This window comes from Myxocyprinus asiaticus, chromosome 45 (assembly GCF_019703515.2).
Source record: "Myxocyprinus asiaticus isolate MX2 ecotype Aquarium Trade chromosome 45, UBuf_Myxa_2, whole genome shotgun sequence".
Classification (NCBI taxonomy): Eukaryota; Metazoa; Chordata; class Actinopteri; order Cypriniformes; family Catostomidae; genus Myxocyprinus; species Myxocyprinus asiaticus.
Window position 1 is genome coordinate 4,808,432 of NC_059388.1, and position 13,886 is coordinate 4,822,317.

At 43.0% G+C, this 13,886-nt stretch overlaps 1 pseudogene; it reads right to left on the reverse strand.

The window, feature by feature from the left end:
- LOC127434909 (kinesin-like protein KIF21A) overlaps positions 1–13,886 on the reverse strand; it is a 149,026-nt pseudogene that overhangs the window by 22,253 nt on the left and 112,887 nt on the right.

The following is a 13,886-nucleotide window of genomic DNA, read 5'->3' on the forward strand; positions in this document are numbered from 1 at the left end:
ATTTTCTGAGCAAACACGCACACACACTTCACCATCAACATCTCGTGTTCTCTCATTTTAGCTTTTCAATAAGACATCAGTAAATAGCCTTATTTTGGCAACATGCATTGTGGTGTTGCAAAAACAACCCCAAATTCAACAGAACTAGAAGAGAGGAGGCATGGTGGGTCTACAGCCAGCACACAAGCATTAAGGTTGTAAATGGGTCAAAAGACAAATAAGGACATCCAAGATGATGAAAAGGAAAAAATCTAGTTTTAAAAATCTAGTTTATAATGCACATGCCATGTTATTTTACATGTAATATTTGCATTCATGTTAGTTTCATAAGTTTAAAAACAACAACAACAACAACTTTTATACCATTTACAATTTTTCAGTGACTAAAAATGTCAAGTGGTGTCACCATCAAGTAAATAATATGTACATACACTAGATCGGCTTTACAAACCCTTATCTAAAAGTTTAACACTAATTTGAAAAATAAAAAATAAATGTTTGAAGGTTACAAACAGACAGATAGATAGAAAGAACAAGGCAATAAAGAGAGAGAGAGAGAGAGAGAGAGTTAAAGTAGATTTAAGGCTTTGTTTAAATTTTAATTATTGACATTGAGAGTTTGAATAGTCTTGGCCTGTTTGAACATTCTGTTAATGTACAGTTGAAGTCAGAAGTTTACATACACCATAGCAAAATACATTTAAACTCAGTTTTTCACAATTCCTGACATTTAATCGTAGAAAACATTCCCTGTCTTAGGTCAGTTAGGATCACTACTTTATTTTAAGAATGTGAAATGTCAGAATAATAGTACAGAGAATGACTTTTATTTCTTTCATCCCATTCCCAGTGGGTCAGAAGTTTACATACACTTTGTTAGTATTTGGTAGCATTGCCTTTTTTATTGTTTAACTTGGGTCAAACATTTTGGGTAGCCTTCCACAAGCTTCTCACAATAAGTTGCTGGAATTTTGGCCCATTCCTCCAGACAAAACTGGTGTAACTGAATCAGGTTTGTAGGCTTCCTTGCTCGCACACGCTTTTTCAGTTCTGCCCACAAATTTTCTAGCGGATTGAGGTCAGGGCTTTGTGATGACCACTCCAATACCTTGACTTTGTTGTCCTTAAGCCATTTTACCACAGCTTTGTAGGTATGCTTGGGGTCAATGTCCATTTGGAAGACCCATTTGTGATCGAGCTTTAACTTCCTGGCTGATGTCTTGAGATGTTGCTTCAATATATCCACATAATTTTCCTTCCTTATGATGCCATCTATTTTGTGAAGTGCACCATTCCCTCCTGCAGCAAAGCATCCCCACAACATGATGCTGCCACCCCCATGCTTCATGGTTGGGATGGTGTTCTTCAGCTTGCAAGCCCCACCTTTTTTCCTCCAAACATAACGATGGTCATTATGGCAAAACAGTTCAATTTTTTGTTTCATCAGACCAGAGGACATTTCTTCAGAAAGTAAGATCTTTGTCCCCCATGTGCACTTGCAAACTGTAGTCTGGATTTTTTATGGTGGTTTTGGAGCAGTGGCTTCTTCCTTGCTGAGCAGCCTTTCAGGTTATGTCGATATAGGACTCATTTTACTGTGGATATAGATACTTGTCTGCCTGTTTCCTCTGACATCTTCACAAGATCCTTTGCTGTTGTTCTGGGATTGATTTGCAATTTTTGCACCAAACTACGTTCATCTCTAGGAGACAGAATGAGTCTCCTTCATGAGCGGTGTGATGGCTGCTTGGTCCCATGGTGTTTATACTTGTGTACTATTGTTTGTACAGATGAACATGGTATCTTCAGGCATTTGGAAAGTGCTCCCAAGAATGAACCAGACTTGTGGAGGTCCACAATTTTTTTTCTGAGGTCTTGGCTGATTTATTTTGATTTGACCATGATGTCAAGCAAAGAGGCACTGAGTTTGAAGGTAGGCCTTAAAATACATCCACAGGTACACCTCCAACTCAGTACACCTCCAATCAGAAACTAATTGGCTAATTGTCTAAAGGCTTGACATCCTTTTCTGGAATTTTCTAAGCTGTTTAAAGGCACAGTTCACTTAGTGTATGTAAACTTCTGACCACTGAAATTGTGATATAGTCAACTAAAAGTGAAACAATTTGTCTGTAACAATTGTTGGAAAAATGACTTGCCAAAACAATAGTTTGCTAATATGAAATCTGTTGAGTGGTTAAAAAATGAGTTTTAATGACTTCAACCTAAGTTTATGCAAACTTCTGACTTCAACTGTAAGTCTATGGAATTTTGGAGATGTTTGATCACCCGCTGTGTGAAAACCGTAATTCTAATCAGTTAGAAATGTCATAGCAACCAGAGTCAGAACAGTATAAATATCTGTGCCAAGCTTGGTGGATGTAGCTGAAAAGCTCTAGTTGTTGTTACAGTTAGACCTTTTGGTCTTAGTTTAAGGATTCTGAAAAAAACACTAAACCATATCTTTAGAATAGCAGCATGTTTAATAATATTTTTTGTACACAATGAAAATATGCAAGTGGAAACATCTTTCATTATTTTCAAACATACACTCACTGAGCACGTTATTAGGAACACCTGTACACCTACTTATTCATGCAATTATCTAATCAGCAAATTATTTGGCAGCAGTGCAATGCATAAAATCATTCATTAATGGGTCAGGAGCTTCAGGTAATGCTCATATTAACCATCAGAATGGAGAACAAATCTGATCTCAATGATTTTGACTGTAGCATGATTGTTGGTGCCAGACAGGCTGGTTTGAGTATTTCTGTAACTGCTGATCTCCTGGGATTTTCACACGCAATAGTTTCTAGAGTTTACTCAGAATGGTGCCAAAAACAAAAAAATATCTAGTGAGTGGCAGTTCTGCAGACGGAAATGCCTTGTTGATGAGAGAGGTCAACGGAAAATGGCCAGACTGGTTCGAGCTGACAGAAAGGCTGCAGTAACTCAGATAACCCCTCAATTGAACAATTGTGACACAAGTGGCAGTAAGTACATTGAATGGGAAAAGAACACAATTTCAAAAACGCTTCATCAAGATTGCGATCAAATAACATATTTCAAATAATATATAAAAAAAAAAAAATATATATATATATATATATATATATATAAAGAATTGATATAAAGAATGTGTATTTCATTTTTGATATCAAGAATGAACATTTTTACTAGTGTTAACCTAATTACTGACATAAAAAAATAAATAAATCTGTAATTAATTATTCCATTGCTGATCTCAAAGATGTTAACTTGTGAAAATGGAATTATAGATATCTATAATTCATACCCTGCATGTGAATCAAAGTCAGTTTGGCTTGTCATATCAGACAAAAATTTTTTTTTAATATCAACCATGTTTTAGAATTGAATGGCTTCACTGCTTAATTTTATAGAGAAATGATAAAAAATTTTGCCAAACTATTCAAGAATTTCAGCATTTTAATTTGTTTATTTTTCATTATGATTTTCAGACAATTACAGCACCCTGACATATGAGTTAATTCTGAAATTGAAAACATATTTGACATAAAAGAAGGTGTAATGCATACATTTCATTTGTAATGTTTTTTTTTTTTTCTTTTTCTTTTTGTAAATTAATACATTCGGACACAAAATATGAGCATCATGTGATTTCCACAGAAAAATTTTAATGATTTCAGAGATCATTATGTCTTCCCTTTGCAACCCTAATAATGAAGGCCCCAACATGGAAAAGGTCAGTTTTTAAACATGGCAACTAGTAAACAGCATATGAAAAGTTTGGCTGCATGTTTCCCCACTTGAAAAGCGACTCCAGTTTATAATACTGGATATAAAGCTGAATCTAACACTACTGCACACTAACAAGACCTAGAAGAGTCAAAGTCCTCCATGGGTCATCAACAGAAGGGTTTTAAAGTGCTTTTAGAGTAAAGTCCACAGGGGGATTTAGGCAAGACCCATGCAGCTCTACGCTACGATTACGTTAGACTGTGGTTAGTCTAAAGGAAACACATGCACTGCTGGACATCTCTTGGGGTCTATACTTACCCGTCGGCATGTTACCTAGTTCTGTTTGAATTCAGGCAATAAGAAGACAAAAGCAAATCAAGATCAAACGTAAAAGGAACAAGTGTAGAGAATGAAAAAAAAAGTCAGGATGCTGAATGTGTGCATGTGTCAAACCTTGAAGAGTATTCCCGAGCAGAGCGTCCAGCTCAGGGTTCAGTTCAGCTTTCTCCTTCAGCATATGGAAGAGCAGCTGGTTCTGGGTGGCACTGTTGATCTCCGTCTGTTTCAAATGACCCTCCATCACTTTGATCCGAGACTCCTTTTGTGCAGCTTGTAAACCCTGAGAATAGAGTTGGACAGTAAAGTTAGTGTATAATAAACATTAACAAAGATGACATGAAATAAAAATGGCTGCCATTTACTTGAGCCAAAAATGGGCTGCAGGTCTGTTAATAAAATGCAAGATAACAAACCAGATAATCATGTATAGCTAGGGTAGCAAAATAAAAAAGCTTATCAACCTTTAAAAAGGAGGAGAAAAAGCTAAAATTACTTAGAACAAAACTAGGAATTATGTAAGAAAGTATAATCCAGACTACATTTCAGCAAAAGGTGAACAATATTTTTTTTCTGCTTATGTAATCAAGTCTTTGTGGGTGGGGAAACATAACATTAACCAATACTGTCTAAGCCTGACATACATGATTCTATCATGTCCTGATGAATAAAATCAAGTCCATTTTTTCCTGTTAAATATTCTGTATTAGAAGGAAACATGTCACATTACTTAAATAATGCATTAGGAATGTTGCTTCATGTAGTCTAAAATAACAGATCATTGTTCCAAATATAAACATTATAAGTTTGAATAAGAGACTCACGGATATAGATATTTTGGCAGTGTTAATCTCGTCAACGTGATTACTGATGAAAATGTCAACGATAAAAAAGACGAGAAGAAAAAGATGCATCATGATGCCAATTTTCATTTGAATGCTAATTTTCAGCCGTGTATGAAATATTATTATAATTATACTGCAACATATTAACAGTACATAAACAGAAGAAGCAATAATCCAGTATGTTGAGGATTTTCTTGTTTGAGCTGCTTGAACAGAAAGAGCTAAACGATGGAAAAATTAAACGCTTTTCAAACGCGTAAATTACTTAAACATCCTATTTCTACATGGAATTAATCATGATATCTACAAAATAAACTTAATATTAGGTATATTTGCATGGACAACGAAGCAAATGAGCAAGTGAGCTGGAACTAAGTTAGTTGCTAGTCAGAATGCGTAACTTGTGTTGTGAATACGCGGTTTCTGTAAAAACCTGCTACATGTAATGCAATATCCTTGTAGGGCCTTGGCCCACTCAAAATGGCAGTAGAGACCGCATGGCCCTTTGTTCTATAATCAAAGGAGAGACATTGAACTCAGTTTCCCAGGATCCTTCACAATTTCACAACTGGATGTGAAGTCCCGCCCATGGACCCAGTCTCAAACGCCATTGGTCGAAAGCGGCCTATGAACGATGACGTCATCTTGTCAATAAAACCAGCAGACAGATGTAGTTCGGCCTCTCTGTGCTAAGCTCTGGCTGGCTGTTACGGGACATCTGTACCGTGCACATACTGAAGGAGTTTTCCCTCCGTTTTGGACTAAGAACAGAGACCACGTTTTTCTAACCACACCATTTGGCCACGGTAGAGTAAGATTAACTTAGCTTTGTTCAAGTCTTCTAATATACTTATAATAACCGGTTCAGTTTCACTGCAAGACAACAGTGAATTTATTTTGAAAAACGGAAAGGCGACCAGTTTCCCTTCTCCCTCTTTTTCATTCAATGTTGAATACCTTCTGCATTCTTCTCCACCGCTGGATATGAAGAATAAAGCAGAGACGTGTCTTTTCGCTGACGAGCGTAAGACAAGGGACCACCCAGACCATTTCTCCTGACCGCTCAATGCTACAGGAATTCTAACGGACAACCCTACTGAAATGACACGTAATACTTGATATCTGGGCAGATTTAGTTTAGAAACTGTGATTTTCTTGCGCAACTAAATCTTATATTTGACTCTAAATGCTGATGTTTTGAGTATATCTTGTATGTTAAACTCTACTCGCTGTTTGCTGTTTTGAGTTGGGAGATTTGCATTTTGGGGGGGGGGGGGGTTAAGTTTGTTTTGCTGAGTGATCTGAACTAGTAATTCAGTCCCCTCTGTTATGAGCAGTTACCCTCAATTAAATTGCATGCACCTTTCCTCTCTCTCTCTCTCTCTCTCATTCTGTCTCACTGATATTCACTGAGTGAGCGGCGCCGTGGTTTATATCCGACTCAGGCTTATGAACCAAATTCTCCTGCCTGTTCCGTCAGTTCCTTTGTGTGTCCACTCATTTCCACCCTCACATGGTATCAGCTTCATTTTGGATCTAACCCTCCATTTTGAATCTGATCCACCATTTTGATTACTTTGTTACCGCATCTGGACACACACACACACACACACACACACACACACACACACACTAGCATATAGCTCCACTGTTAGTTTAGGATTTCCTTGATATTTTTTTGGGTTATATTCAGCTAAAATTGGCTGTGTTCATTACTGCTTGATTATAATAAATCTTATTATATTATAATAAGTACTCCTGTTTGTTTTTGTTTGAATATTGTGTTGAAGCCAGCCTCTGCCACATCAAGAACTCCCATGTTACCTCAGCGTACTGTTAGTTTATTGGTGTTAGAAACTAACTGAAATTAGATTACTATTAGATTTGTATGCCAATAATTTAACTAGTTTCTCCCCTTTTTTATTATTTTGATTAATAATTAAAATAATCAACCTTCAGGGTAGATTTTGTTTTTATTTAGACTCTATCAGTAACTTGCTATCATTTTTTTCTTGTCAAAGAGTGATGCCCCCGAGAATAGAATGTACTGAGTTAAATTCTATTATTTAATTTAAATATTATGTAATAATTAATAATAATTAATTATTGATTATTTCTGATAGTAAAACTGATCTAAACAGCCAGTAGCACCTACATAATAATTGGTGACCCGTGTGAGGCGTGATAATTGTTTGTTTCCTCCAATATTCTTGCAAATAACTCCTAAATATTTTAGAGTAGCCAAAGGTTTTGCCTCTTGGCTTCCATTTCCCCAGGAAGTTCAAACTGCTAAGGCATAAGGCCGGTTGTGGTTGTGAATTATTGCAAGTGTTGTGTTACTGGTTGCTAGCTTGGTACTAATTCAATACTCCTTCTGTTTGCGTGTGAGAGATTCAGTCGCTAGATACTAACAAAGCTGTCTGACGTACTGATAGTCATACTGTGATTATTAACACCTAAATTAGCAGCTCAAGGAACAGATAATAATACAAAGCAGTTGCTTGTGAGTGACAGGTAAGTGGTTCCCCCTTTGCATTGTTTTCTTGGGATAACGACTGGTGCGTCAGTGTTTCCCACAGAGCAATGGGTGTCGTCAGTCGCCACCCTCAAAACTCAGCTAAGGTTTCAGAATTGTTAACTCGTAAAGAGTTCCTATAGGGGTCCACTGGACATCACCCTCTCACCTGTCTAACCAGGGAGATAGGAGTTGCCAGTCCCCATCAGCGTCTGGAGCTGAAGCTCCCAGGTCAGGTGAGGAAACCTCGCTGTCCAACTGGGTCGCAGACCTCCTCCTTGTCTCTAGAGAAGAAAGGGAGGAGCTTAACAGCTACACCCAATCTCAGTGTGACGCTGAAATGGCCGCCGTGGTAGATAATGCACACAATCCTCAAGGGAAGGTAACCACTATCCAGGAGGTAGTTGGTAGGCTGTTTCTACTCTACCACCACAAGGCCCAGTTGCAGATAGCAACACTTAAGGGTGAGGTAAAGACACTTACAGCCCAGTGTAGTCGGCTTGATGCAAGCAATCACACTTTACACCGAGACCTCCAGACCACAAATACTATGCTGGAGGAGTGTGTAGAAAGACTCCAGTCGGCTGAAAAAGATAGCCGAGAGGTCACTGATGACCGAGTCCGGCAAGAGAATCGAGACATACGGGCTAAGGCTCAAGAAGCGCTCCGCTACCCCACCTTTGACCAGACTGGGGCAGAGGACTCAGAGGATGGCACTACGGCAAAATACCCTACCCCTGGTTCAGGTAGTATTTCGAAACCAATGCTCCAACTCCCGGAGCTAGAGCGCATCCTTGTTCAGGACATGAGTCCACCACGTTTCGGGGGCAAGGAAACATTTTGGCAATCTTCCCCCTCTTTTAGGCCCCGCCCCAGCAGGACGCCTTCCTCACCACAAGGATTTGTGGTCTCACCCAACGCCATGGAAATGGGGGCAGGCACTGGTACTCATCCTCTGATGAGTCAGATGGATATAAGCAGGACCAAGACATGGGTCTGCGCATGCGCCAGCTTGACTCCTTTTCGAAGGACATAGAATGTTTCGACCTAGCAAGCCAAGATTCAAATGTCAACAATTACCTCTGGGAAATCGAACATCGTCTTGCCGAATTGCCTCATGCCTCGGTGTGTGAAAAGTTGAAACTCATCTGGAAAACAACTTCCAGAAGCGTCCACTCTTTCATCGAGACTTAACCGCCACACATTCGTGACAGCTACTTCGAGGCTTTGCAGGGTTCTGTGCGAGGAGTATTCGCCATATACTGATGAAACATCAGCCACCCTCAGTGCCATCCGCATCCAACAGAAGTGGTTGGAGCCTCCCAGGGAGTACTATAGGCGTTTAATGAATGCATACTTCCAAGGAAGTAATGAGCCAGGTCTGGAAAAAGAGCGAGGATTCAGATCTCTCTTCCTCCATAACCTCCACCCCTGCGTGCGAACTCACGTTACACTAATGTGTAAACAGGGTAGATGACCATGCAGGAAATTAGAAAGATCGCCCAGATGACTTGGGAAACAGTCGTGCATCCGACTGATAAACCAGAAGACGATGTCAGAGTCCTAGACATCCAGTCTTCAGAGAGGGCAGACTTAGGGCTTGAGGGCTATGAAATACCTCAACCTAGAGTGAGCAGTGAAGCGGCAGCCTCAAAGCACTTGCCCAACCACCCACAGGGGGGTTGGAGGAACCAAGGGAATGACCTCAAGGGTCCCTCCCAGGGTCAGAGAGAAAAAAACAAAAAAAACAGAATCCCTTACCAAAGAAAAGGAATGTCGGGTTTGTGAAAAACCCCAGACATTGGAATGGAAATAAAAGGAATCATTCAGAGCCTCACGGGAAGAGTGATCTGAAGCGTCAGCTCAGCCTCATCCAGAAAAGCCTAGCGGACGTGACAAAGCACAAAGGGCCAGAAGATGGCTACAAGCAACCCGATGGTGACAGTCCATCAGCATGACTAGGCCATACACTTCCCCCCTCTTCCCCCAGAGTCTACTTTGTAGGCTGGGGAAAGAACACAGAGAAGACCCAGACGCTCCCAGTGGCAGTCATGCCCAAAACCCATGCTCCGCTCCTTCAATTCTTGGGAGACCTTGTCCACAAGGGTAATGCCAGATGCATATACACCTCAGTGTCGGTAGGAAGGTGTATAGACATCCATGCGTTACTGGACACTGGGTCTGAAATCAGCCTAATGTGCGAGGAGACTTTCACAGAAGTCGCCAGGGCAATGCTCTCTCTTGGTAAACCACTGCAGACAGAGCCCTGTGATGTGAACCTTGTCAGCTACACACAAAACAGAGCCCCCATCACAAAACATGCTTGGCTTGATATCACCTTCCAGGAGATGACCCTCAATCATCCCATCTACATCTGTGCTTTTGACACAGAACAACTTCTTATCAGCAACGACCTGCTGGACCGACTGGCCCTGCTGATCGACTGCCTTTGCGGGCACATGTGGGCCCAGGTCGCAACCCTGAATCCGGTCCGTCTAGCCCACAGCCGTCACGCTTCAGACGACTGAGTCATTTATATCCAAGAGTCAGGAGAGCCCACTTGTGACACTGTTCTTGAGTCAGCACTTTGCCATCACCCAGACATCCAGACCAATCTTGGCTCTGAGCCTCTTGAGTCATCTGTGACTCCACCGAAACCGCAGCTTGGTGGACCCGTGAGCACCCACGAATCATTCCTTTGCTCACTACAAAACTCAAACCCAGCTTTGTACAGCCCCTTTATAGCTGCACGTGTTCATGCTAACGGTATCTTGGTACCTGATGTGCTTGTCGCACTCTAGTCTGAAAAGTCCGCCATCGGTCAAGCTTTGTACGATAAGCTGTGTCAAAACAGCTCCTCTCTATCCTTCGTGCACAAAAGTCACCACCTTCTTTCTGCAGAGTCACTGCAGAGGCCCATCAAGGCTATTGGGATATGTGCTCTTTCCATTCAAATTGGTAAGAGGTTTACACACTTCATGAGTGTGATTCCCCAACTTGACCCCTCACTCCTCGTGGGGGCCGATATCCTTGTTAGGTTAGGTGCTCTGCTGGACACTGACAACCAGGTCCTATGGTCTCAGGCAAGCACTGAAAACCATCCTGTGGGGGTTGATACAGAACACGTGTTTTCTGATCAAACCATCCCTCAGTCGTGTCAGGCAACGAGTGAGTTTGACCTGACTATCCCAGCTAGAACTGCAGGTGCCCCTGTCTGCCTCATGATCCTCAAGGGACAGATGATACCAGATTCACAGGCATTCTTCCAACCCTTGCCATACTTCTGGGAACTCAGCCTGACCATCTATGGCACACTTCTGCTTGAGCTCAACAACCGCTCAGCTTACTTGCTTGTCCAGAACCTAACAAACATACCAATTGTTGTGATGGCACATAGACCATTAGGGCTGCTGATCGACAGCTCATTTCATGACTTCGAGCTGACAGTGCCCGTGATTGGAGAGCTGCCTCCATCCTTGACGAGGGAGGAGAACCTCGATCACTGTTGCTTGTCATGAGATGCTACAAAATGAAGAAATCTGCAGTACTGCCTTGGGCACGGAAACGGACATGGTTGTGTACGCCCTTGCTGCTCATTCGGGTGACATGATTTCAACTGGTGACGAAGCTGGTTCCCTACCAGAGGAACCTTATCCGGGATTCGAGGATGAAATAGAACAACAACTCACTAAGGCAGACACCTTAATGACAGAGGGTCAAAGACAAGAACTGCGGATGTTGTTTCACGACTTCCAATATATCTTCTCAAGGGATTCCAATGACTTTGGAATCATCGAACTCCATACAGTTTGTATCCCAACTGACCCAAATGCACCACCCACATTCATATGCCAGTACAGAATTCCTTTAGCCGCCTATGAGTCCATCCAAGAGATACTTGACACGGGAATGTAACTCCACATACAACTCACCATTATGGCCGGTGTTGAAGCCCAATGGTAAGTGGCACTTGACGATTGACTATCGACAACTGAACAAACAGGTCCCTCTTTCACGATGGCCCATGACCCACCTGGATCAGGAGCTTGCGAAAGTGAAAAGAGCCTGTTTCTTTTCAACCGTCGACGTGTCCAATGGGTTTTGGACAATGAAAGTTGATCCAGTGGATAAGTACAAGCTGGCTTTCTCTTTTGGCAATCGACAGTTCACTTGGAACGGATGCCCATTCGGATATTCAAACTCCCCAGCTGAGTTTAATATCTTCTTGCACAAAGCCATGAGTGATGCTGCTGCCCGCGGCAACCTGATCTATGTGGATGACATCCTCATGCGAAGTCAGACATTTGAAGCACACCTGACCGAAATACGATACGTGCTCAGCCAGCTTTCCAACACAGGAGCCAAGCTGGCCCTCTCCAAGGGTCAGTGGTGCCACACCAAGGTTGAGTACGTGGGCTTACTGGTGGGTGCCAATGGCATTGAACCCCAACCGACGTGTCGAGACTCAGGAGCTTCTTGGGCATCTGCAACTACTCCAGACAGTTCATCGAGGACTATGTGGAGACAGCCAGGCCCCTTACCGAGCTCCTCCAGAAAGACAAGGTCTTTGAATGGGGAGACCCTCAAGAGCAGGCTTTCAGAGAACTGAAAGCAAAGCTCTGTTCAGCCCCTTGCCTTGCCTACCCAGACAAGGATAAGGAGTTTCACTTAGAGGCGAGCTTCTCCTCCCACTGCCTCAGCGCTGCCCTGGCACAGAGGTATAACAAACAGAACAGAGTCGTTGCCTATGCAAGCCGACCTCTGAACAGTGTAGAGCTGAAGTTCTCAGACTGTGAGAGAGCCCTCCTAGCCACAGTCTGGGCTGTGGAACACTTTCGAAGCTACATCGGGGGTCAGAAGGTAATCATTGAAACTTGCCACTAGCCTGTCTCCTTCAATAGCCAGCGGCTAAAAGAAGGATGAGTGTCCAACAGTCACATCGCGTCGTGGATGATGGCACTGCAAGGCTACGACATAGAAGTCAGGTACGCTCAGAACCACAAGATGGCTTTGGGTCAGGGCCTGGCTGAGTGCCAACATTGTGACTGCGAAGGACAGACAGGTTCCCTGCCCCTCCTCGTTACCACTCCTTCTCTTCCCTCAAATCATCATTACTATGATGAAACTGTCTGTCAAGACCTCCCGAAGGTTTACATGGATGGCTGCTCTTTTCACCATGAGAGCCAGACCCAAGCTGGAGTGGGCATAGTCTGGGTCAATTACATTGTTCATGCGCCCGACAGTTACCAACTTGGTGCAAAGACTAGCCAGTACACAGAGATTTACGCAGCACTCATTGTGTTGCAACAAGCCGCTAGGTCGGCTATCGTGCAGTTGGTAGTCTGCTCTGACTCTAACTACGCCTGCCACAGCTTCATCTCACACTTCCCCACATGGAAGGAAAATGGCATGAAGAATGCCAGAGGTAAAGAGATCAAACACTCTGAACTCTTCCTGGCTTGTGACCAACTCGTGACTGACAGAGGGATGACTATGTATTGGAAGAAGGTCAAAGGTCATTCACAAACTCTTGGCCCCGACAAAGAGGGCAATGATGAAGCTTATCGCTTAGCTAAGTGAGGTGCAGTAGGGGGCCAACTATGGGAATTCAAGGAGGAGTGGCTCCCAAAACCACTATCTTGCTCTGTGAATGCCGTCACCCATAGACAGGCAAGAGAGAACCGGGAAAATCCCCAAAACTGCCTGCAGACTGTGAACCTGGGTCGACAACTGGGTGACACAGACTTGAATGCCATGCAGGAATGGGACCCGGTGATAAGGCAATCCGGCAGCGGTTGATGGAACCTCAGACACAACGGCACTACCATCCTCTTTACAGGACTCAAAAGAACTAAAAGCTCTCTGTCAGGTACAACAACACCTGAAACTTGAGAAAGGCCTGTTGGTCTATGTTCCCGATGGTCCAGGTACACCCCAGTGGATAGTTCCGACTGACCATAGGGGGGTGATGCTAATACATGCCCACGATGCTCCCATTGGGGGTCACAGGAGCTACAAAGCTACTTACCACACCCTCCAACAGGTTGCGTACTGGCCATTTATGCTTAAAGACACTAATGCCAACGTAAAGGGCTGTCTGATCTGTTGTCAGTTCCGTCCTTCCCGGCCACTGAATCGAGCTCCACTGCAGGTCAAGGGAATCACGTTTCCTTGGTCCAATCTGCAGATGGATTGGATCGGACCAGTACCCAAGTCGGCGCGAGGCAACAAATACCTCCTCACTGTCACCTGTGCTTTCACAAAGTGGGTGGAGTGTTTGCCAGCACCCAATGACATGGCTGAAACCACAGCTTTTGTGCTGATGAACCATGTGTTCAGCCGTTGGGGGCTACCTCTTTCAATCGACTCGGACAGAGGCACTCATTTCACGGTGGCTGTGATGAAAACAATGTGGGAAATGTTGGGTGTGGAAGCCAAATTCCACATTGCATAACACTCCCAGTCAT